The 27,070-nt window shown below is 42.5% G+C and overlaps 1 protein-coding gene across 17 annotated transcripts in view; it reads right to left on the bottom strand.

Moving 5' to 3' along the window:
• The window catches only part of LOC126336637 (stress-activated protein kinase JNK), an 886,954-nt gene that overhangs the window by 749,768 nt on the left and 110,116 nt on the right, over positions 1-27,070 (bottom strand). For 5 of the 17 annotated variants that reach the window (XM_050000531.1, XM_050000534.1, XM_050000532.1 and 2 more), the window contains exon 3: positions 12,989-13,035. The exons of the other annotated variants lie outside the window; for them this stretch is intronic. The gene's annotated coding sequence lies outside the window, so the exon portion shown is untranslated. The remainder of the gene's footprint in view (positions 1-12,988; positions 13,036-27,070) is intronic. 17 annotated transcript variants of the gene reach the window in all.

The raw sequence follows: 27,070 nt of genomic DNA, 5'->3' as shown, positions 1-27,070 counted from the left end.
ATGTGATGAGATCTTTGGCCTGATGTGCCACATGCGGACGGGCATTGTCTTGCAGCAAAACGATGCCCTTGCTCAACTTCCATGGACTGTTGCTTTGATTCTGGTGTGACGTAGGCCATTCATGTTTCATCGCCCGTAACAATTGAGCTTAAGAAATCATCACCGTCGTTGTGATACCGCTCAAGGAAAGTCAATGCACTGTCTAAACGTTTGGTTTTGTGTACATCCGTCAACATTTTCGGTACCCAACGTGGCACAATTTTCGGTAGTTCAAGTGCTCGGTCAGAATGCCATACAAAACACTACGTGAAACATTAGGAAAGTCATCCCGCAAGGAGGAAATCGTAAGGCGTCTCTTTTCTCTCACATTACTGTCCACTTCCTGCCCCAAACTTTCATTAACGACCGAAGGACGCCCACTCCGTTGTACATCATGCACATTTGTGCGACCATCTTTCTTACCATTCTATGACTCAATGTTTTCTCCGTAAACTGCACAGATCTCACGCTGAATATTGATCGCCTTTAGGCCTTTAGCACTAAGAAATCTTATAACAGCCCGTACTTCACAGTCGGCGGGACTCACGATTATCGGAGACATCTTAAACACTCAGTGCACAACGTAAACAAGGAAGAATCAGACTTTAATGGCGTCAGTGCGAAGATTAAGGTACAGGCTTTCATGTAAAAAATAAAATTGAGATATCTTAGCACGTCTTTTTTTAAATTTTAAAACGGTACTTACTTAAAAAAAAAACACGCCTCGTAGAAGACGTACTCATCGTCGCACACTGCAAAGTGGTCAAGAGACTATAGACACGGATATAAAATTTACGAAGTAGCACAAAAAGCATTATTTCACTTTTTCAATGCAGATATTCTGAACTACGAGGGACATTCAATAAGTCATGCAACACATTGTTTTCTCGGTCAAAAAAAGGCGTAATTTGGTATGGAACACCACGAAATATTCCCGGTTCAGCCCCTAAAGTTTCATGAAGTTTGGAGGTAGTTGGCGTCGCTTTACGTAGCCTTTAAAGTAGCATACGTAACGGTGGCGCGTTCCAAGCAGAGACCTTCGACTTTCTTTTGGTGGAAAACCGAAGCTTCGCCGGTTTTTAACAAGGGCTTGCAGAACGTATACGGAGACCTGGCAGTGAACAAAAGCACAGCGAGTCGTTGAGCGAGGCATCTGTCATCATAGCAGCAAGGTTGCGCAATCCCATCCGATCTCCTGCTTGCCGGCCGGCACATAACTGTGACTCCTGCAATGTTGGAACGCGCGAACACGCTCATTCGAGGAGATCGACAGATCACAATCAAACATCAACTCAACGTCTGTTTGTTGTTCACAAACTCGTCCACCAGTTGTGGTACTCAAAGGTGTGTTCCCATTGAGCTTCTCGCCGCCTTAATGAAACCATGAAGAGCTTTCACCCCTTTTTGGCACAATGAAGGATGCTCTCCGCAGAAATCGATGCGTGGAAGATGGGGAGGTAATCGAAGCAGCAAGACGTTGGCTCCGACGTCGACCAGTAGACTGGTACCATGTGGGCATACAGGCCCTCCCTGTAAGGTGGCGTAAGCCGTTGCACTGAACGGAGAGTACGGTACAAAAAGTGGGGTTTTGTAGCCAAAATAGTGGGGAATGATTCGGTTTATGGGAATCCTCAATAAAACCAATTTGCTTTCTTTGAGAAAAAAACCGTGTTGCATTACTTATTGAACGCCGGCCATGGTGGCCGAGCGGTTCTAGGCGCTTCAGTACGGAACCACGCGACTGCTACGGTCGCAGGGTCGAATCCTGCCTCGGGCATGGATGATTGTGATGTCCTTAGGTTAGTTACGTTTAAGTAGTTCTAACTTCTAGGGGACTGATGACCTCAGATGTTAAGTCCCATAGTGTTCTGAGCCATTTGAACTTATTGAACTTCGCAAAATGATCACAAAGAGAAAAATCAGAGTAATTAGAGCCTATGGAGTTGGAGTGGGCAGGGAGGGGGGTGAAAATGACAGTAGTAGCATATCACCGTCACACACTGCAAAGTGGACAGGATAGTGTAGACATAGGTGCCCAATTTGAAAAGAAATAAAAAAAAATTAGTGCAAGTGTTTCAATACGGGATATTCTGATGCTACGCCCGCGAAAGGAAGTACGCATCGGTTCAAGAGCGCTGATGAAATTGAACCGAATAAACAGAGTTGGCAATATACTAAACCGAATAAACAGAGTTGGCAATATACTACGATTGTTTTGTCGCTTCGCTCCCACCGCTGTACACGGGACGGACGTGCAGTATCGGAAGCGCGCCGGCGCGGACGCTCATTAAGCGGCTTCGTCGCCGGAAGCAAGCACCGGCCACAAAGCCGCCGGCAGCCGTCGCTGCAAATTACGTTACACGTCATGTCCGGCGCGCGTGCCGTGTGGTGAGGGGGCTGGGGTGGAGGTGTAGGTGACTGGGAGTGGGAGTGGGAGGGCCCGAGCGCAGCCCGCGAGACTGCATTGCGGCTCCGACAGCAGCAGCGCCAAGCTGTGATTGAAACAGCTGCCTGCCATCCGGCCCGGGAAGGGACCCGGAAAGCTTCGCCTCGCACAGTGGCTGCGAGTCGGGACGGAACAGCACAGCTCAGAGCGCAGGGCGGAGTGCGGGCTGGCTCGGGTGGCCGGCCGCCTGCTGCCGCTGCACGCCATGCGGATGGCATGCTCCTCATTGATCGTTTGCTGACGTCACGCGCGCTACAGCTCCGCCTAGCGAGACTGCAACAGCACCGCCTTAAAGTGGACGGCTGCCGCGTTGTGCAAACGCCACTTTTGGGGACCTTTGCTCGTGTATCACCCGCCCAGTTGATCATTCACATAAAAAATTATAGATGGCAGTGATTGAAGAACATAATACGAAGGCCATAAAATATATACGACTGGGATGTACTTTTTGGAATTATGGAGGTGCCAGGGATAAAATAATGGAGCGATAAGTTATCTACAAAATATCAGAAACAAGACATTAGATATAAGTCGATGAGCATAAAACGGAAGCAGTAGTTGAGAAGGGAGTGAGACAGCATTGTAGCCTCTCCTTGATGCTATTCACTCTGAACACTGAGCAAGCAGTAAAGGAAACAAAGGAGAAATGTGGAAAGAGAATGAGAAGAAATAAAAACTTTGCAGTCTGCCGATGACTATGTCATTTTGTCAGAGATGGCAAACGCCTTGCACACACAGATGGCAGTTATCGATTCTCGGTTATATCGATTTTTTTCAACGTCAGTTTAACCTAACTGTAAAAAACCGCTCAAAATAAGCGGTTTCTGAAATAACGGATTTCCGGTTTTTATTCCTATACTTCGTAGGATAAACGTAGAAATCGAACAAAGACTGAACAATTTTGACTCTCTCTGTTAGAAGAAACATAGAATCAAAATACTAAATTAAATAGGCAAATAATAGAAAACTTAGTCCGTCCATTGCTCGCTGCCTTTCACAAAAACCGATAAGTAGGTATATACTACAAAAAAAATAAAATAACACCCGTACTCTCGTATTGATTCTAATGTTTTGGACCTCTGCTCAAAAATCACGTTCTAATAGACATTACACCAATATTTGGGCTTTTAGAAAAATCGGCGCTAAGGGGTGAAATATGAGGTTGAAGAACTCTTAGTTTCCGTGTTAATTTGTTGGTTTGTTTAGTTTTGAAGGGCTACAAACAGATAAAGGCATATTACTTAGACACAGTCAACAGATCAGCTACTTTCATTTATTTACTGTAATATGAATGAACTGTTAAGTTATACATTTTCTCATTATATGATGTCGCAAGCTTTTGTGGCTCCTTCTGTTCTTAATCTTTTAAAGGATATAGAGCACTGTACTTCACTGGCACCAAATTTAGTAAAATACTTCCAGTGGAATGATACAACTAATGCCCAACGACTACCATATAGACCAGCTTGGAAACGTCTCAAGCACGCCATGTACTCGCATACCATCCAATAGTCCAGGTCACATGGTAACATACATTATTATCCCAAAAATGCTATATCAAATATTTTCCTGTGTTTGTTGCTCGTTTTGTGTTTGTTGCTCGATACTGTCGGCACAGTTATTAAAATAGTACTGATAGCTTTTCCCATTTACTATAATAACGCAAAATTTCAAAGCACTGTAAATTTTACGAATAAAAATTACTCGTCTTTTTTTTTAAAAAAATGGTTTATTTAAGAACCAAAACTTTTAGCACTGCTGTTCCGGCTAACGGATATTCAGACTTTCTCATTTGGTTATTAATAGCTATCTGTATCTGTTTTTCCCACACCTTTTTGGAAAAGCAGTTGAACAGAATGGATAGTGTCTTGAAAATAGGTTATAATATGACTACTGACAAAATGAAACAAGGTTAACGGAATGTAGTCAAATCAGGTAATGGTGACAGAAAAACATTAAGAAATTAACATTAAAAACAGTCGATGGGTTTTGCAATTTGGATAGCAAAATAACTGACGATTCTCGAAGTAGAGACGATAAAAATGCAGACTGGCAATACCAAGTGAAGCCTTACTGACAGAGGAATCTGTTACAAAGCAAAAATAATTTAAGTGTTAGGAAGTATCTTCTGAAGATAATTAACTCTGACAAGAAGCGAATAGGTGCTTTTGAAAGGTGGCGCTCCAGAAGAATGCAGAAGACTAGATGGGTAGATTGAATAAAAAATGAGAAGGAACTAAAGGAACTGCGGAAAAACGAAATTTATGGGGCAAATTGACTAAAAGTAGGGATCGGTTGGTGGAACACATCCTGAGGCATCAAGAAATCCTCAGTTTGGTAATAACGGGAAGTGTCGCGGTAAAAATTGTAGTGGGAGACCAAGGGATGAACAAGTTATTTCAGCGCAGATAGCCGTTGCAGTGGTTACGTAGAGACTAAAAAGCTTGCACGGAATAGACTAGAATGGATATTTCCATCAAACTAGTCTTCGTACTGAAGATAACAACAACATACTTTTTTATACTCTTTGCTTTGTAAATTCTTTATAATGACCTCACGTCTTATGGCTCCCGCTCGTTGGTCGCTACCTTGATTGTTCCGAAATTTCATAAATGGAAGAAATACGAACTTCTCTCCCTCATCGTTCACCCTGGGAGTAGTACTACAAGCAAAACTGAACTAGGTTGAACACACAGCTGAAATCTGGCAGCGCACTACAAGCAAAAATGAACTAGGTTGAACACACAGCTGAAATCTGGCAGCGCACACCAGCATCTTTCCACAATCTACAAAAATGTGAAACCTCTTCGTTTCGGACATGAAAAAAAAAAACTTGTACAAACGCTTATACTTCCAACTGCTGATTACTGCGTTGTTGTTCTGCAAAGTCTTCCACAGAAAAGGAAATGATTCTTGCTTCACAAAACGAGTCATCAGAACTAACAGCATCAAAGCCAGATTCGAGAAACCAGGAGATCGACAGTGCAGACTCTGCAGGAAGACTGATTACAAACAGGAGCACAATGCTATGGTACAAATGATTTACTGGAACTCGCCAAAATTACCATCCGCTGATGACAAGGAACAACTGAAACCACACGCCAGGAAAAGTTGTCGCAAACGAACATACCACACTACTTTGGCACTTCAGATGTCAGACTGATCGAATGTTGAAACACAATCTTAATGGGCACGTGAAAACCGTTGTGATTGGGAAAGTATCCAAAATATACATGTGCCAACTACAAAAATCCATTTTACTGGGATCTGCACGAATAATCCACAGTTTCATCAAGCAATTCTAGATGCTTGGGAAGTTGTTTACTGTTGACATAACAATAGTAGTAGTAGTAGTAGTAGTAGTAGTAGTAGTAGTAGTAACAGATATTAGTAAGTATTGACATTCAAAATGACTTTAGATGTATGCAAATATTACTTCGAACCGTCGTTTCACTTCTACTACAACTGGTATTACTACTATTTGTAATTTTATTTTTATTTATTTTGCTAGCCGGACCACGATAATAATACAACAATCGTTATATTTATTGTCAGATTTTGTTTTACACATTTAAGACAAATGTTTTTCCACCAATGAACTGTGTCTAGTAGTTCACTGGAAAAAAAGACGTCATTCATCGGACTATTTAGCACCAGTTGTTCGTCTCTCGTCTTGGAAAGTCCAAAACGCCCTTACATCTTTTCTCAAGATGTCTTGGCTTATAATAAGCTGGCGTGAAAAACTAAAGACGAAAGTAAATTTTGGCATAAAAGTCACTGCCAAGTAATGTCTCTCACTGCAACTTGGACGATCATAGAAGTGCTACGGTACTGTACAGAAGCTAACTGACAAACACGCAATGAGACGAACAGAAATGACAATTTTATTGTTGTTGGGTTGTTTTTGGGAAAGGAGACCAGACAGCGCTGTCATCGGTCTTGTCAGATTAGGGAAGGACGGGAAAGGAAGTCGGCCGTGCCCTTTGAAAGGAACCATCCCGGCATTTGCCTGGGCACTTTTATTCAAAGACGATAATGACACTGCAGTCACCGCGATTTCTGATGATTCCCTGCGCATTACAGAAGGCGGGATATGGTTCTTGATAGGGTATGCGATTACCATGGACGGCAATTTGGTTTTATTTTGCTTTAGGGCGCAAAAAAGAACTGGTGTCATACGCGCCCAAGTCAAAACTATAGAACACGAAGACAGAGAGGAGGTTTTTTTTTATATATGACTTATCTTCAGCCCAATTGACATAGTAGGAGAGAGCTAAGAACAGACACGTGAAAAAAGGCCTAAAAAGAGACACCATACACAAACGGAGGTTCAAAACTAAAAATTAAATGCCCTTCGCCATATTGCTTTGGCGTATAAAAAGGAAAACGCGGCCGACAGTCCGTGTGTCATTTGCTAAAACGGCCACAAATCAGATGGACGGCAAAGCATGCTCTCCCGTGTGCTCCTACGCTGTCCACAAGGTTGGCAAGCAGTTTTAGTCGTAAGGCGTTCCATCTCTCCACCAGCGCGGTTGGCAGCACCTCCCCAACGCATCTCACACGTGCTCGAAGGGCTTCGAATCGAGGAAACAGACAGGCAGTCCTCTCGTTGCAAGAGCTCCCCCACCTGCGCTATTCGATGTGGTCGCGCATTGTCATCCATAAAAATGAAGTCAGGGCCGAATTCACCCCTGAAAACAGCACATGTGGGAGGCGTACAGGATCACAATAACGTTGACCTTGAGTGTACTGTGTTAAAAAAATTGTTCAAATGGCTCTGAGCACTATGGGACTTAACTTCTGAGGTCATCAGTCCCATAGAACTTAGAACTACTTAAACCTAACTAACCGGAGCACATCACACACATCCATGCCCGAGGCAGGATTCGAACCTGCGACCGTAGCGGTCGCGCAGTTACAGACTGTAGCGCCTAGAATCGCTCGGCCACTCCGGCCGGCAACTGTGTTCAAAGATTTGGAGGTCAGCAAGACCATGCATGGTTTTAGAAAGCATCGCTTCTGCGAAGCACTGCTTGCCCTTCTCTCACGATATACTGCGAACTATGGATCTGCATCTACATACATACTCCGCAATTCACCATACGGTGCATGGCGGAGGATACCTCGTACCACCACTAGGATCTTTTCTCCCTGTTCCACTCCCAAACAGAACGAGGGAAAAATGATTGCCTATATGCCACTGTACGAGCCCTAATCTCTCTTATCTTTGTGCTCTTTCTGCGAAATATAAGTTGGCGGCAGTAAAATTCTACTGCAGTCAGCCTCAAATGCTGGTTCTCTAAATTTACTCAGTAGCGATTCACAAAAAGAACGCCTCCTTTCCTGTAGAGACTCCCACCCGAATTCCTGAAGCATTTCCTTAACACTCGCGTGATGATCAAACCTACCAGTAACAAATCTAGCAGCCCGCCTCTGAATTGCTTCTATGTCCTCCCTCAATCCGACCTGATAGGGATCCCAAACGCTCGAGCAGTACTCAAGAATAGGTCGTATTAGTGTTTTATAAGCGGTCTCCTTTACAGATGAACCACATCTTCCCAAAATTCTACCAATGAACCGAGGACGACTATCCGCCTTCCCCACAACTGCCATTACATGCTTGTCCCACTTCATATCGCCTTGCCATGTTACGCCCAAATATTTAATCGGCGTGACTGTCTCGAGCGCTACACTACTAATGGAGTATTCAAACATTACAGTATTCTTTTTCCTATTCATCTGCATGGATGAAGGGCAATAGGCGATTCCTTACTTCCGGATTTCCGGAAAGCGTTTGACACGGTACCCCACTGAAGGTTGTTAAAGAAGGTACGACAATATTGAATAGGGTCACAGATATGTGAGTGGCTCGAAGACTTCTTAAGTTATAGAACCCAGTACGTTTTCCTCGACGGCGAATGTTCATCAGAGACAAGGGTATCATCAGGAGTGCCCAGGGAAGTGCGATAGGATCGCTGTTATTGTACATATACGTAAATGATTCGACAGACAGGGTTGGCAGCAATCTGTGGTTGTTTACCGATGATGCTTTGGTGTACAGTAAGGTGTCGCCGTTGAAGAACTGTAGGAGGATAAACGACGCATTAGACAAAATTTCTAGTCGGTCTGATGAATGGCAGCTAGCTCTAAATGTAGGAAAATGTAAGTTAGTGCGGGTGAGTAGGAAAAACAAACCAGTAATGTTGGGATACAGCATTAGTAGTGTACTGCTTGACACAGTCACGTCGTTTAGATATCTGGGCGTAATGCTGCAAACCGATATGAAATGGAAAGAGCATATGATGAAGAGTCAAGTACGGAATGCGAATGGTCGACTTCGGTTTACTGGGAGAATTCCAGGTAAGTGAGGTTCGTCAGCAAAGGAGACCACTTATACAGCGCTACTGCGACCCATTATTGAGTACTGCTCGAGTGTTGGGGGTCCGTATAGGGTAGGGTCAAACGAAGTCATCGAATCAATTCAGAGGCGGGCTGCTAGATTTGTTACTGGAAGATTAGAAAAACACGCAAGTGTTACAGAGATGCTTCGGGAATCCCTGGAGGGAAGGCGACATTCTTTTCAAGGAACACTAGTGAGAAAATTTATTAGAGAACCGACATTTGAAGCTGACTGCACAAAGATTCTGTTGCCTCCCACATACATTGCGCTTACGGACCACGAATATAGGATACGAGAAGTTAGCGCTAATACGGATGCCTATAGACAGTAGTTTTTCCCTCGTTCTATTTGAGTGTGAAATACGAAAGTAAATGACTAGTAGTGGTGTGGGATACCCTCCGCTAAGCGCCGTAAAGTGGATTGCGGGGTATCGGCGTAGATGCAACATTATGCCTTCCCCCACAGTAATACCTCGACCACCAGAAAGTTTATGATCGACAATGTTCCTGGGTGCATTACGTGTTCCCACCTCTCGCCGTATGAGGCTACGCCCATTATCTCTATTCAGATTAGATCTGGTCTCAACTGGGAAGAGCACACGATCCCACTAGTGGTTGGTCCAGTGCTTATGCTTTTGGCACCGTCGCAAATGGTTTCGCTTATGTGTGGGTGCCCACTGAACGCAACGTACTGGTCATCGGACAATGAGGTCACCCAAACACATTCGCCCTGCCACTGTGGAACCAGAGATTGCATGCCTTGCAGTCTTGTTAATGCGGTTAAAATTGCAAGCATTATGTGACGTGTCCGTCTTCTTGCCTGTTGCATAACGCAGCGGTCGTCTGCTGCTGTAGCTGACCGTAATCGAAAGCCTCCTCTCCTTTCGGCAGCAGCGCCTGTGGTTCGGAACGCTTCGCATGCACGCGAAACAGCACTGTGAGGAATACCAAGCTCCTCGGCTACACTCGTCCCACTACGACCTCCTTCCAGTTCGCGATGATTCTTCCCTGTGTGAAGTCATCCAAATATGGCCTACAGACCACGATGTAATTAAGAATACCACCATAGTGCACCGTAACTGCTCGCTGATTTACAAGCACTGTCTGGCGATACGGGGCGAGTCCCGTTTGGCGCTATACAACGTTGACCTAACATCATGTGACGTGCAGGTTTCTATGCACGAGTGGAAGACTTGTATCAACATGTTCCCTCACTTTCATTCATTTCCATCTAGTTGTTAATATATTACATTACCTATCTCGTCCTTATGTTTTACAGAGCAGTGTGCTATGAAGAACTGTAGAGTATAAAGCGAGTTATAACAAGGTGGGTAACCCCAGCTCTATATTAGCCGTTACGGAGACGTGTACGTTCTGCCACCCACGGAGATCCTTCATCTATGAAACACTGTTGTCGTGCGTCCTGCATTTATCAGTAATCGAAGCGGAAATGTGAAGTTTCAATGGGGTGATAACAACACGGCGGAAAGGGGTAATATGCACATTTGACGAAAACAACCTGTGAATATAGTGCATCATTTTCGGTGTACCCGAGGGTCGTCTATGCGACTAAGTCCTATTCACAGCTTCTGGAATCTTTTTCGTGGTGAGGCAGCGCATCTCTTCCAAGAATATGAATAATTACGTTTTTAAGTAGTCTCTTCTTGAAGCGACTGTACAATAACAACAACAATCATCCGCAATGTTTCCGAGCACACGGAGTGTCCAGCTAGTTTCACGTGCGTCCTGTGAAACCTCTATTCTAGCAACATACCACTTTCAGGAAGGCACAACTACTGATATTAGGCAAATATCATCACGACCCTCAAAAATAAAAAAAGGCCGAAAAATATATTTTATTTAGTAAAAAACTATGAAGCATTCAGCAGCAATTGCTCCAACAAAATCAACCAAGTTTCAACATAAAAGAAAGAAGATAGTTGTCTCAGGAAGACTCTAGTCTATTTTGGAGAGAAACTCGTTACAGCCTGCAAACTATCTCATCTCTGTCTTCCATTTTCCCTTTACTTGCCATATCGTTTGGTTACTTTGCTGAATGACAACAGGCGCAAAGATAATAGAACATTCGACTGAACGAAGCGTAAACACAATTGGCGCTGACCAGATGATTTTCTTAGAGCTTTACTTCATAAAATTTCTAACTGTACGCCTCCAGAATCCCTTCTTGTAATGTGTAGTGTTGTACGAAGTGCATTCAAGTTCTAAGGCCTCCGATTTTTTTTATCCGGACTGGAAATAGATAGAAACATGTGCATTTTTTTAAAATGAGGCCGCGTTCATTGTCAATATGTCCCAGAGATGGCAGCACCGTACGGCAGATGGAATTTTACCGCCAGCGGCGAGAATGAGAACTGTTTTAAATACTTAAAATGGCGACGTTTTTCTTACTTGAACAGCGTGCAATCATTCGTTTTCTGAATTTGCGTGGTGTGAAACCAATTGAAATACATCGACAGTTGAAGGAGACATGTGGTGATGGAGTAATGGATGTGTCGAAAGTGCGTTCGTGGGTGCGACAGTTTAATGAAGGCAGAACGTCGTGTGACAACAAACCGAAACAACCTTGGGCTCGCACAAGCCGGTCTGACGACATGATCGAGAAAGTGGAGGGAATTGTTTTGGGGGATCGCCGAATTACTGTTGAATAGATCGCCTCCAGATGGGTTATGTGCACACAATCCTGCATGACGACCTGAAAATGCGAAAAGTGTCATACAGGTGGGTGCCACGAATGCTGACGGACGACCACATGGCTGCCCATGTGGCATGTTGCCAAGCAATGTTGACGCGCAACGACAGCATGAATGGGACTTTCTTTTCGTCGGTTGTAACAAAGGATGAGACGTGGTGCCATTTTTCAATCCAGAAACAAAGCGCCACTCAGCTCAATGGAAGCACACACCGCCACCAAAAAAATTTCGGGTAACCGCCAGTGCTGAAAAAATGATGGTGTCCATGTTCTGGGACAGCGAGGGCGTAATCCTTACCCATTGCGTTCCAAAGGACACTACGGTAACAGGTGCATCCTACGAAAATGTTTTGAAGAACAAATTCCTTCCTGCACTGCAACAAAAACGTCCGCGTAGGGCTGCGCGTGTGCTGTGTCACCAAGACAACGCACCCGCACATTGAGCTAACGTTACGCAACAGTTTCTTCGTGATAACAACTTTGAAGTGATTCCTCATGCTCCCTACTCACCTGACCTGGCTCCTAGTGACTTTTGGCTTTTTCCAACAATGAAAGACACTCTCCGTGGCCGCACATTCACCAGCCTTGCTGCTATTGCCTCAGCGATTTTCCAGTGGTCATAACAGACTCCTAAAGAAGCCTTCGCCGCTGCCATGGAATCATGGCGTCAGCGTTGTGAAAAATGTGTACGTCTGCAGGGCGATTACGTCGAGAAGTAACGCCAGTTTCAACGATTTCTGGTGAGTAGTTAATTAGAAAAAAAATCAGAGGCCTTAGAACTTGAATGCACCTCGTATTGGTCGGCAGACCACAAGAATAAATCGCAATGAGCGCACGCAACATCGGTGCAAAAGGAATCGATCGTTCTTGCAAACATCTCCCAGAAAAAACGTCCGGAAAGGTATACGAGCTACAGTAACAGATTTCAACAGTCTAGCAAATATACTTCGGTGATTTCACTCGGTGTTCAGGTAATGAGTTGGGTACCCCACGATTGGCGTAAGAATTGTATTTTTAGCAACAAATAAATTTAATTTGAAGTAATATCTATTTGTTTTTTTTTTTTTCTTAACCTAGATTGATTCCTTCCACCCTACACATTCTGAAGTGATTCAGCAGGTTGCCTATTTTACTCTACCTATCTGTACGAAAATTGTTGGAAATGTTCATCGGTGTCACATGCTTATGGCATATTGCACACCGTTTGCCTTTTATGGCATACAACTAGAAAGATACAAGTTTAATAAAATTATCATTATACTATATTTCTCTGTAAAAATGTAAACAATAAAAAAATAAATCGTAGCAGTATGTCATTCAATTAATACAAACAGAAGGGACAAAAAAGGTAGCACGTAAAAGTTCTCACGAGGCAAGTCTGACTGCAGTCCTACCTACGTAATGAGGAGTATCCTTGATAGGCAGCAAAATCAGGTCATACCTGCAAAAGAGAAGACACATTTGATTTTAGTTCGATTTGGTTGAGCTAATAATGGACAAAGTAACTTAAGAAAACATCGGTAAAGTAAGCACATATGTTTCCATCTTAAAACTAGCTAGATGTTGCCGTATATTTGCTTAAGTAATAAGAGGTCTTAGTGATCGATGATGAATATTTAGTGTGTAACCTACTGAAAAATTAATATCAGTTAACTCTTATAACACATGCATTATTATGTCGGTAGGTATTCAGTATTGCATATGAATAATTATTTGATGTTTCACATCGTTGTCACCGTCTCGATTGAGTCAGCTCTATGTTGAGTTTCAACTCTTTGGCCCAACCTTGACTTCCATATAGACACGCGTTCTATCGATATACGCTGCATACGTTTCATTTAGGATAAGAAACTCTCTTCGACGTTAACTAGTCGCAGAAAATAAGTCAAAAAATTTTTAAGCCGTCATCGAGTTACCCAAATATGTGGATACAAGCTGTAAATAGTACGACATTAATAGTATGCAATAACTTAATTCTCATTATTGAAATTACGTTTACTTTCGTATGAACACACTGTTTCATTTCCCATAGCCATAACGGGGAACATTTCGTAAGCGTACACGCTAACAATCATCTTATGCCACCACTAAGACAGAAATGGAAACTGCCGTGATTTGTTGAAGATACACGCCTGCCTCCGGACCTGCAACGAAAGGGAAATGTCATTCCGGACCTTCCGAAAGCAATCCAATGTCTTGCCTATTGCGACACCTCGATCAGTGTACTGCCGGTATGTTCACCAAATATCGGAAAATTATACAGAAGGTGTAACAACTTGTGAGGTTGCTCTTATTTCGGGCCCAATATATTTGTCACTTTTATATTATATTTCTACGCTTTGTGTAACATAGGTAAGTTGATATCGTGAGCGGTAAATACAGAGCGCTTCTGTTACGAATTGGGAGGCAATTCCCACGGTCGGTGGGCAGATAACAGGTATGGTCGCTCCATACGTCTCTGGAAGTACGCTGGTGGCGTGAGGAACCGAACGATAGGTGAGAGCGCATCTATCGTAGCAATTTTAGATTCCAGGCACTACCCGATATTTACGCGCGAAACGGCAACTTTTCTTGTATCAAATAATAATTTTTAGAACCTACTCCTAAAATAATAAACGCTAGGTGCAAACTAAGGCTTTTTAATGCTTCTTTACTGTTATTACACTATGTGGCAAACTGCAACAAAACAAATGAGTGGGAATGCGTTACTGGAGAAGTACGAATCCTTCAGATGTCGCACGGATTTTGCTAGTGTTTCTTGTTGGGCGCCAGAACGTTTGTCAGCCTTATTATGTACATCTGATCTGCTCGGTTTTGCCAATAGAAGCCCCATAGCGGAATTCCGAACTATTATCTAAAACAAAGTCCACACTTCTAGTCAAAGCCACAAAATCAGTTTTCTTGCTCAAAACGATTCCAGTGCAGTGCAGTGCTATACCTGCTGTGGGAGACGACATCTACGTAGGAGGAAGTCCTACGCATCGATTCTTAAACGTAATCCAAGAAATCTTTCTCTTTTTTCTTGCAGCCTCGGATGAAAATCCAAGCTCTTTAAAATACGTTCAGCTCCTAGGAAATCTTACACGAATTCCTGGCTATTCTGAGAAAGATGTATGACATCTTTCCGCAAGATATACGTCGGAGGAAGCAATGTATTTGTTGACTCTTCTAGAAAAGTTTGTCCTCAGAATTTTAACAGCAAACACCACCGTGATCAGAACAGCTCACTTGGAGTGTCTGTCATTAGAGTTGATCATTTACGCGACGATTTCATTCTTACTAAATGAACCTGTAACGAAACGCGGTGCTCAACTTTGGGTCTTTTCTATTTCATTTATCAACCCAATTTGGTACTGATCTTATACCGACCATCAGTGTTCAAGTATTCGTCGATTGCGTGTTTTGTAAGCCACCTCCTTTGTTGTTCCAAGAAAACATCGATGTTGTGCGCATCACGATTATTAGAGGTTGGGCATCTGACTTACAGTGACATACGCGCCTCTTCAGGCATAAGTAAACTGCAGTATATGCGGTGTTGGATTGAATATTTATCTGTCAAAAACATGTGTTTCGCATAACTGGGTCGAAGCTAAACATTTTTTATAAGGAAACGCCAGAAAAAAAACAACTGACCGACGAAATGCAAAATCTGTATACTACATCGTAACAGTACACGAAACACGGATATATTCGTACGAGCCCGGAAACTAAGCATCAGTCAACTGTTTGGGTATTCCAACATTAACCGATACCAACAGAAGCGGTTCGTTTGTGAAGAACGCCCAAAAAATGATTGCTTCTTTCACTGGTTATACTCAACATGGCGAGATAACTGTTTTACGGGATCGATAAACAGTTAACGTTGAACGGTGTACAACGGTCGGTTTGCCACAAGTCATCTATGAAATCGGGAAAACAAATTCCAATATCACATAATTCTTCATCATAATTTATGACAGTGCCAGGTGTCACAAATTACATTAACTATTCACTATTTGACGGAGAAAACCCTCTAATTATGTCCATATTCACCTGATTTATCGCGTAATAACTTTTTTCGTTCCTTTACTTCGGCCTCATGAAGTGGCTGAGTCCTTCCAAAACAACGTTTTTGGGATGTCGACATTAGAGTTTCCAGAACTGGTTCCAATACATGCAAATGTGTATGAACTGTAAACGCGAATATTTTGAGGAACAATTTAAAGATTTGTACCAAAAAACGTTTTTCTTTCACTGTTGTTATAAAAACTACTTAGGAGACGCTACAGATTCTGTAACTACTGGCAAAACACTATACAAAGTTTGTGGGCAAACTAAATCAGCTACAGGCAACAGGGGAAGAAAAATAAACTTACGAACGTAAGAGAAGACGGCATTAATAAACAAGAAAACTGCCACGATTGTGACTGCCGAGCAGAAAATGTGTCCACAGAAAGCAGAGTCGACGTAAATAATACAACTGGAACTCCAAAACAAAATATTCACGATACAGCAGTTTTTGCCAAACTTCCAGTGAATCACGTGAATACGTAGAAGATGCTGTAGTGGAGCAAACGGCACAAAACTCTTATCACTTATCAACTCAAGCACATAATTAGATGCCGGCCGCGGTGGTCTCGCGGTTCTAGGCGCGCAGTCCGGAACCGCGCGACTGCTACGGTCGCAGGTTCGAATCCTGCCTCGGGCATGGGTGTGTGTGATGTCCTTAGGTTAGTTAGGTTTAAGTAGTTCTAAGTTCTAGGGGACTGATGACCACAGATGTTAAGTCCCATAGTGCTCAGAGCCATTTGAATCATATTTAGATCCAACGAGTCTACATTTACTCTGTTCCTAGCCGATGACCATGTTGACGCACAGAGGACACTATGGAATGTTTGTAATCCAGACATTCTGTTCCATGTGAAGCATGGCGGAGATTGTATAATGGCTAGGGCGCTCATTCCTTATGTTTCTGTGGGTCCTACGGTGACGCTGAAAGAAATGGTATCTGGTAACTTCTATTACGTACACCGTTCAATGCTATAAGGCGTGTTCACAGTAGAAGACTGGAGGTGATAATGCCCTACTGATGTCCAACATTAGTTCAGTGAACATCAAGATGAAACAACTAGTCTTCTCCGAACAAAACAGTAGCCAAATTTTAATACTGTCTAGCCACTCTAGTTTCCAAAAGGATTCCGTCTCTTTTGGATTCCAAAGGATTTCTTACACTATATTAAGTAGCAGTTATGGTGAATTATTTTACCGCACTTCTGTTGGAGAGTAAAAATATTAATACATGACATCATTTCGTGTTTCTGAAGCGTGATGACATTTGAAATTTAGCCCCTCTATTTAAGCAACAAACTGGTTTCTACATGAATCACGTCAAAAAAGTAATTAGGCTTCTTGTTTCTAGACTAACAGATTATTTAAAAAATGTAGTAGCATATATTAACGCAACTTGAATCGCCGATAGAGAAGGGGTAATAAATAGCCCAACGGCAGCAACCAAAGTAATATTAACGTATTTTGGAATATAACGGGTTTAAGTATTGGCTTTTTTCATCATCGAAGGAAATAACGACATTAATAGCCGACGCCGAGTAGACATACTCTAACATAGAAAAATGACGTGACTTGCAGGAAGTTCCAACACCATTTTTTTAATCTCACATCAGGACGACGGGCGGTTCACATGAGAGAAAACTTACGTGGAAATCGGTATGCGTCATTCTGTTATTCTTACTGTCTCTCCTTGAATGCTACACACATCAAAACAAGCTTTGCATCAACCTGGTTACCAGAACCCCCTTCAGATGGACGTTGACGGTGGATATTTTGTCATAGACCCAGTCCCTTTGACTGTTCAGAGATGTCACTAACCCGCCCAAAGATGTAAACAGCCATGCATGAGCAGCGCCTATTAGACGGAGGGGGTCCGACAGCCTGTCAGTTCCACTCATTTCAACTGGAAGCAGGTACACGCCTCGTGTTGTCTGTTCAATCATGCCTAGATGGTCAATACGGCGGTTCGATAGCGTCCGCATTGTTACTCTGTGCCAGGAAGGGCTCTCGACAAGGGCAGTGTCCAGGCGCCTCTGGGTGAACCAAAGTCATGTTGTTCGGACACGGAGGAGATACAGAGAGACACGAACTGTCGATGACATGCCTCGCTCAGGCCGCCCATGGGCTATTACTGCAGTGGATGATAGCTACCTACGGATTATGGATCGCAGGAAACCTGACAGCAACCCCACGATGTTGAATAATGCTTTTCGTGCAGCCACAGGACGTCGTGTTAAGACTCAAACTGTGCGCAACAGGCTGCACGATGCGCAACTTCACTCCCGACGTCCATCTTTGCAACCACTACACCATGCAGCGCGGTACAGATGGGCCCAACAACATGCCGAATGGACCGCTCAGGATTGGCATCACGTTCTCTTCACCGATGAGTGTCGCATATTCCTTCAACCAGACAATCGTCAGAGACGTGTTTGGAGGCAAGCCGGTCAAGGTGAACGCCTTAGACACACCGTCCAGCGAGTGTAGCAAGGTGGAGGTTCCCTGCTGTTTTGGAGTGGCATTATGTGGGGCCGACGTACGCCGCTGGTGGCCACGACGAATACAGGCATGTATCAATGCGTGAGGACATGCTGCTGGGTATTAGAGGTACTGGTGTGTACAGCGATCTAGACCATCTCTGAAGGTCTCGCTGCATAGTAGTACAACATGCAATGTGTGGTTTTCATGAGCAATAAAAGGGTCGGAAATGATGTTTATGTTGATCTCTATTCTAATTTTCTGTACAGGTTGCGGGACACCCGGAACCGAGGTGATGCAAAACTTTTTTTAATGTGTGTGTATTCTATCTTTTGTGACCAAGCGGCCTGGCGAAAGTTTAAAAAACACAACTCTCATTTGGTGGAAGACAGGTTCAAATTCTGGTTCCGCAGTCCTTATCTGTGACTAGCTGAAAAGAGCCCATTCCGCTTGGTCTCCTTTACAGTTTGTTTTCGGAACTAGAAAAGAAAAAAAGTCGCAATTATGCCATCTCGTCTGCCGCAATTATGCCATCTCGTCTGCATAGCATCTAACTTGCTGATTTTATATTCTTATAAACTACGATTCTTGTTTTGCTTTCGCTTTGTGGTTGTCCTACACGCGGACAAAGTTTTTCAAAGCTGAATAGTAAGTTAGTTGAAATGACTAAAATTCGTAGTATGAATGCTGATTTGCCTTTTACTTTTCAGGTTGTTATTTCCGCCTCTATGATGTCATTTATAACCTTTTTTCATGGGCATACTGGAAACACTGAACGAATTTAGGAATTCTGTTGCGAAGTTTACACTTTCTTCTTGATTCATCATTGTATCAATTAATTTGATTTTCTTTTTATTCTGCTAGTGACATATTCTATATTCATCGATTTGTTTGATAAACTAAGTCATTTATTGTCGCTGATGTTATTCGCTCATACACCCACTCTTTGTTTACGTGATATCTCTCGGTAAGCGGATACACTTCTTAGATGAATTGTTTGTCTGCACTATGTTGCACAACACATCGGTTAACATGATTCTGCTGTACTGCGGATCAATGCATTAGCACCATTCCCTAGTTGTATTCGGGAACACTCGAGGATTTTCTACAACATAGGAAACAATATTCGTAATAGCTCGCGTGGGTTACACAACAATCTTAAATTTTTCCCTTTGAAAAATACACTGATACGAAAGAGACAGAAGATATTCTGATGACCACCACGATGTGACGGTAACCAACTTACTCGTATCTCTACAACCACAACCGCTACGGCCGCACAACGACTTTAGCATACAACAAGGAAACCAAGAGTAGCACTAGAAACAAAATCAGTGATAGGCGGAAAGTGATTTTGAAGGTTTCAACAACTTCCATCCACAAGCACTAAGTTTTATACATATTAGCGACCCATCCCGTCTTCGCATGGGTAGTACTGAAGTATCTATGGAAGGACGCCTTGTTTATAACATGTGGTGATGTGCACAAACATACCTCGAGAATCCCTCTACCTACAAGTGAAAACAGTTCCGGAATTCCTACACTAGTTCTTGTAACAGCCATAACAAACAGCCAGAAAAACTCGGCGGATTACTTTAATTAATTAAAAGAAATAAAAGAGGGAAGAGATCCTACTTTCTATCACAGTTTTGCCTATCCAGTAAGCAACAATGTTTACCTTTTATAACATTTTCACACGTATGCTTCATAATGGTAAAACGCCGAAACGAGTTTGTCGTGTAACTTGCATCACTACGAATACGTAAACAGCGTGGTAAAAAATCTATACTTATAATACCTCTTTCTTCGATCTCATGCAAGCTAAGCGCCCGCTAGGTAGGAAACAGTTGCATACAACAAGAGAAACAACGGGGTATATCCTACACTACTTACGTCTAAAAACCAAAATAGTAAAAACCATCGACAGCATACGATACAACAAAATGCGTCTCCAAGTGTAATATTATACCATCTTACGTGTGCATAAAGGTGAAAGCAAAATGCAACACAGTTCAACGTCTTATAAGTTTAGGAGGAAAAAACTGGATGAAGCAGGAAATCACTAGCAAAATACATCACAAAGATGAGCTTAATAAAGACCTCTACATAACCTAAGTGCTTAACACACTTATTGTTTGATTATGACAACAAACATGTAGACAAATATATTTGGCACATCAGTCGTGACGTACGCTCAATTCACAAAAAAGGAATTAGTTTACCTAATGGAAATGCAATTTAAACGCAACTAACATGAACGCTCAATTCACAAAAAAGGAATTAGTTTACCTAATGGAAATGCAATTTAAACGCAACTAACATGAACCCCAAATCGAATTATATCGCCATTCTAATGTTTCACACTCATAAATAAATAACTGGCTACGAACACAAGAACTCGTATTCGGAAATGTACCATGTACCACGCATTACTCTCCCGCGTCTGCTGATGAAACAGATGTACAAATTTATTGTAGGTTAATTATTAAACTAGTGATTCAAGTAACTAATGTGGTAACTAGAAGAAATATCAAACTAAGAGTAGTCGCGTTCACTATCATTAAACATTACAAGCAAAGCCTCAGTTTTTGCTTTAGATTTTACAAATTTTTATCAGACGGAAACCACGGCCGTCCGCAGCGAAGGTGGCCACCACCACCACCACCACCACCAGCGTGTAAAGTGTTTGTTGAGACGGATGAGTTATATCTCACTTTATGACCTGGCTGTCTACTTTACTATTCTGAATCATTCCCCTCAATAATTCATTATGAATTTTGAAGTTTGTTTCTTCGCTAATCTTATTAAAAACATTCCGAACGTTTCGTGTGTTACTGATAGAGACTGTGCGTGGTGTTTCACTATTTTATCTGCGGTAAAATTGTCATCTAGCCCTCCAGCCGTCCGCCGATAGGCAGCTACTCGTTCGCGTGACTGATGAAAACAAAACGCCAGCAGTGATGAACAGCCGGGACTCGTGCCATTCCATAAATGCGTTTTATCTGAGTGATGAAAAACACTGGATTTCGAATGTCGATTTCCTCATCAGACGGGCGGTGCTGCAGCTCCAACCTTATCCGAGCTGAATGATTGTGAGCAGATTTAGAACTGGTGCGCACAAAAATTTATCTGTTACTGTTTCCGTCTCGCTGGTTTATTTAGTTCGCGCTAATCAATTTAAAGATTATTGTTAACACAATCCTCGGGAAATTCTGCCCTCGTAATTGCTACTGATGTAAGGAGTAAGGCTAATTCATTCTGATTCATACCTGCAAAGAGAAAAATTAAAACGCAATATTACTGTCTCACGCCGGAGAAATAGCCGCAGGATGAGACCAAGTACTTCAACGATAGTAATTAGAGTTGACAGGTAATGGGTTTTCCTACTAACAAGGTAAGTACCCCACACAAACCGCCAAGGACAGAGTAGCAGTGGATTTTAAAATATGGATGTGTGTCCGTACTAGCACTCATTAATGTTATTCATCTGCAAAATTCTGCATGTGTGTACATTTGATGTTTGAAAATTGACAAAATTACTGTTTACCAAAACACTGGTAATCTAAATTCAGACGGACTGAAACTCAGGGAAATGGAATAGTACGCACACTTGACAAGGGCAACATATGGATTTACTACATTTTTACTACATCCGCTGTGCAACAGTGTGATATCAAAACACACAGTAATCATAATACACAAATCTTTGCCACGAACTGTTCCGTTCAACTTCATTAATACTCCACATTTGCACTTCGACGAGAAATGAGAGAAGAACGTAAAAAATACTACAAGTTCTATTTTTGGAAATGTGACTCTGTAAGTATTCCATATTTTAACATGTAATGTAATAAGCAAACTGTTAGCTTTGTACTAAATAATACCTCATTTATGACTCTAGTGGACATAATATTTTGTTGCTCGTTATTGTTTCCTAGGCAAGTTCTGCTTCTATAAACTTCAAGTTCGTTAACTTTCAATACTCGACTGCACACAAATGCAGTGAATTATTCATTTGTGCGTTAATACTATCCGTAACTGCTTTACAATTCTTGAGGGTATTTTTGTTTTGTCGTTACCACTACAAAAATGCGCATTTTTATCACCAGACGCGTTTCGGCATTATAAAACAAATAGCATTAAAATGGACATAAAGAAACAATAGTTGACAAACAAAACAAAAAACAAGGAGACAAATAATGAAGAGAACTAACCAAACCACACAAACTCGTACAACTTGTACTACTCCAAAACATGGAATGCAATGACCTACCACAACAAATTCACACATTAAATATGTAACGTATGAGGAAAAAAAATTGCTTACATAACAAACAACAACACAAAAGCACGTCCCAAAACTGAAATCAAAACCAGACCGACACCAACAATCTGCCATCTATCAGCTCAGTTGCACAGGTTGTGAGAAGATATGCACTGGCATGACTGACTGGCAGGACATTCGACACAAGGTATAAGGATCACATCAGAGCATTTAAATACGGTACAAACTATTTAACATTTGCTGCTTATCTAAACGAGAACGCCATTGACCAAGCAATAATGAAAAAGATATGAATATCATAAAAATCAGTAAAGACAGATCCTCCTTCCTTCCCAAGAAAATTTCCACATACACGAACCAGTAACAGAAAATAAACAGATGCTCAATGACCAAATAAATACTGGAAACGGGACTCCTCTTCACCCACTCCCCCCCCCCCCCCCCCCCCTCACATCATCACAGCACTTCTTGCTCCCCACCTTCTCCTTTAACTCACATTAACATACACTTCTGTCCACTCATAACTCATAATTATATCTGCCACCCGCCGCCCACAAAAACAATCACTCCATCGCTATTCCTTTCCAGTATATGAATACAAAGCAACATAATGAAATAGAATTACACACATATAATAATTTAATAGTAAAAAAAAGGATTGAAGGTCAAAGACAAACTAGCGGAAAGCTTGTGTTGGCAACACTCACCACGACACATACCCAGAAGTACGAAAACAAACACCAAACAGTGGTGTGCGTAAAAAGTATGCTGCGAAAACATAAAGGCATAGTGCTGCAGAACAACTAAAAATTAGACCAAAATAAAGGCATAGTGCTGCAGAACAACTAAAAATTAGACCAAAATTTTCATTGTCTAATGCAGAAAAACAACGATGTGCTAGTAGACGGCATTTCCCGATGTGCGCCACAAATCAAGCGAAAAATCACCGTAAGTATAAAACAACATATTCTTAAGGAACTGCTTTTTCAATCTTAAATCAAATAAAAAAGTAAATAACTTATAGACCAGTGATGATGCTTTGCCTCAATAAAGCGAAAAGCGTTTGGTGAAAAAATTACGCATTTTTGCAGTTGCAACGAGAGAACAAAAATATCCTCACCAACGACAAATGCAGTGGTTTACAGATAAATAACATTGATCTCCATATTTTAAAATCTTTTTTTCGGTTTTACCTGTTAGAACTGGGGTACTTCCTATGTAAGTGCACACTGGCACCCTTACTGCGCTCAGTGTTAGTATTGTGCCCATAGTAAATTAATCCATTTCTTCTGCTTCAATAATTATCGCAGATAGAGAAGATACTTAAATGTCTCGAAAAATATAATTATAAGAACTATAAAGTTATATAATCAACTATTAGCTGCAAATGTGGTATTCTTGAATGACACTGGCAGCTGCGCAGTAAAAGCATGCAGTTGTGAGCGAGGTCTGAGCTCAGTGGAGCAATCCAGGTTAGTAAGTTTGAGCGTTATCGCGTCTACCGAAAAAAATGGTTCAAATGGCTCTGAGTACTATGGGACTTAACTTCTGAGGTTATCAGTCCCCTAGAACTTAGAACTACTTAAACCTAACTAACCTAAGGACATCACACACATCCCTGCCCGAGGCAGGATTCGAACCTGCGACCGTAGCGGTCGCGCGGTTCAAGACTGTAGCGCCTAGAACCGCTCGGCCACACGGGCCGGCGTCTACCGACAATGTGCCCTCAAGAGCTAAAGGTACTTCGCGATCGACGGTTTGGTGACCAATATTCTACACTAAGCTAACAACGCCTCTCACATGAGCTGCCATTTCCCGAGCGTTTCGGGTAGTTCTAAATGACTTCTTTCTCGCGCGTTTGTTCAAGATACACGCGAGAAGTTCGTCGTCGTCTGGAGACTTACAGTTAAATGCAGAGGTTAAGTTCAGTTCTGAAAATTATTTATTTGTACTACAGTATCTGTGACACAACACAAATCACATTTTGATATAATAATCTAGTTGCACGTGCAAGTGAATTTGAAAATACTGTTTTTATACCTTTGTGCACACAAATACGAAATCATGAGAAGTGAAAACAAATATTTTGGTTGATTTTTTTAGCAGCAGGCTACTTCTGTGACCAACTGTGATCATTATTAATTTGTATATGTATATATTGCAAGTTACCAACAATTCACATGAACACCAGATCTCAACACTGTTCTGACTGATACATTTCCTTTTATTGCAAAGTGGAAATTCTAACGAACAGCTAATATTCTGAAGCTTTTATGCTCCTCGAAATGCAAATGGACATTTCAAAGCCCAACTACCACGTGTGGGGAGGCACTGTGACAGTCACAATTCCCTGTAACAAACAAAATGATCTACTACAATTCAAATCCAGAGCAGAGCAGCAGAGGCATTCTGTTAGCAGGAAGATGCGAGACAAAAAAGAGAAGTATGCCTTCGATCAATATAAATGTAGAACTACTAGCAGGAAATATCGGGATCCAACAAAACTGGTTCCAGGTAAGTCTAGCTAAATTGACGCAGTAGGTCGTCGGCCTCAGTCAAAGGGAAAGGTGTAAAATGCCTCATTGTACAGAACAGACAGTACAGCTTTCATCTGTGTCTAAACAACAGAATAATTGTTTGTTACGGCGAAAAGTCAAGCGCCGGCACGCTAGCGGGAACAAAAGACTCTAGATGGCCGTGAGAAGACGTCAGCCAATCGCATGCTGACCTCCCCTCTCCAGGACGACAACGCGACAGCAGCGGCCGCTATGGGAAGAGAACATAGGCGCCACGACCGACTGGCGACGCCCCAGCTGAGTAGTAACTTCAAGACTTTTATAGCAGCGTCAACTCTATTCACATCGCTGGTACACTATGTAGCACAGCCTTGGAATTGTTTATAAAGAAGAACCTTTATTATTTCGTATGTCGCCCTTTGCTTGCGACACATTTGTGTAGCAAAGGTAAGTGGTCCCATAAGTACCCCATTTTGGAAAAAAAGTATGTATTTTTCAACATAATCGTCTTTCAGCTCTATACACTTTTCCCAGCGAAACAATGAGGCGTCTCCAAACTTTAAACATATGCTTCAGGGATCATATACTTTCTAATCCAGAGATATTTTTCAACGACGACTGTCATCTCTCGGTCAGGCTGGGTCCTTACGGGACCACTCTCGTATCTTTTCATTTTGCCATAAAACTCATTAATTCCATTTGTCTGAATGTTGTCTAGCGATCCAAGTATGCGGGCTTCCTAGACACCCCGTATCTGACGACGAGCATGGATACATAATAGTTTCTATGAACGCTCGTGAATACGGCTACATTGTATCAACCACATATTATAATTACGCAGTTTACCTTTTTAATCACGTAAATACGATGAATGTATCATTGATGTGTTAAATATTTTTTTACTGTGTGTAATGTAGAAAGTATTCAATTTCTCGAATGCCTGTCGTCAGAAATATGGGACATTTATATTTTACAAGGGGACCGTCAGACCTTGGCTAGCTGCTTTTCATGCTAAGGTCAATATTCCCGCGAAAATCGATGCACTTTAAAATGTTCACGAAAACAATTCAAAATGCTCCAGACTTGCTGAACACTAATACAGAAAAATGTAACAGTATAGTACATCTGCTTTCACACTGACGACCTAATGCACGTGGTTCGCGTCGAAGATGACCCAAAAAAGAACAATCATTTTGAACTTAAACGAATTGCTTCTCCAGAATCGCTTCTGAAAAATCCGTGTGCCTGCAAGGTAGTAGCTTTGATTAAATGTGCGTGATGTTCTACGAATTTAAGAGGGGCCCCAAATGGCCGTGCCGGCCAATGCAACGGTGGGTCTCATCACTAGAGCATAATCTAAATGTGCATTATGCACAGGCGGCACACTGGACATTTAGTTTCCCAGCTGGTCGAGTTGGAGAGGGGCTGCTTCGTGGGGCTTTGGAAGGCTGAGTAGTCCTATCGTCGTATTGCGTGCCACACCGGTCGTGTGGACATCACCATTGCCCACTGTCGGTGCCCATGAACACAGGGAGGCACGCATGCGCATCTTCCTGTAGGATCCGAATATCTGACTTGCAGTATAGTTGCTTCAGGGATCATATACTGGTGGACAGTCCGCCACGCCGAACAGATCCAACGGAAACGACAGGGGTCATTCAGTGGGCTGTCCTGCCTTCTACGCAATATCCTGCTTTCTATACAACATTCCGTAAGTACTAGTGCCACTGATAGGCGGTTGCATGGCGCAGGGCTCGCCGCTTGCCGACCGCTAAAGCTGTCCATTCACAGGCAACCATCAGCCAATCTCCCCTGCCGAGATGGTCTGCCCCGACACGTTACAGCTGTCTGCTCCACTGGCGCACTGCTACATGCTAGCCTCGACCTGTACCTGCTGCCCCACACTCCGTTCTTTCCCTTCTGTTTTCGAATGATGAAAGCTGCCACGCGACTGTGCGCAGGTAGGGTATGCCACACAGGTTGGATGTGCCCATACACACATGGGAGGCTGGCGACCGCTCAGCGCCGACGGGGTAGGGGGGACGCTTACCACTCACACCTCTGCAGCGTCACGTCCAACTCGCCCGGCGTCAGTAACGACGGACATAAGGACCTGTAGACTGACTTTGGGTCACCTTTAGAGGTGAGTC

Source organism: Schistocerca gregaria, chromosome 2, assembly GCF_023897955.1.
Source record: "Schistocerca gregaria isolate iqSchGreg1 chromosome 2, iqSchGreg1.2, whole genome shotgun sequence".
NCBI classification, from domain to species: Eukaryota; Metazoa; Arthropoda; class Insecta; order Orthoptera; family Acrididae; genus Schistocerca; species Schistocerca gregaria.
Note: the sequence above shows the minus strand (reverse complement) of the source record. Positions and strands in the feature narration are given on the sequence as shown.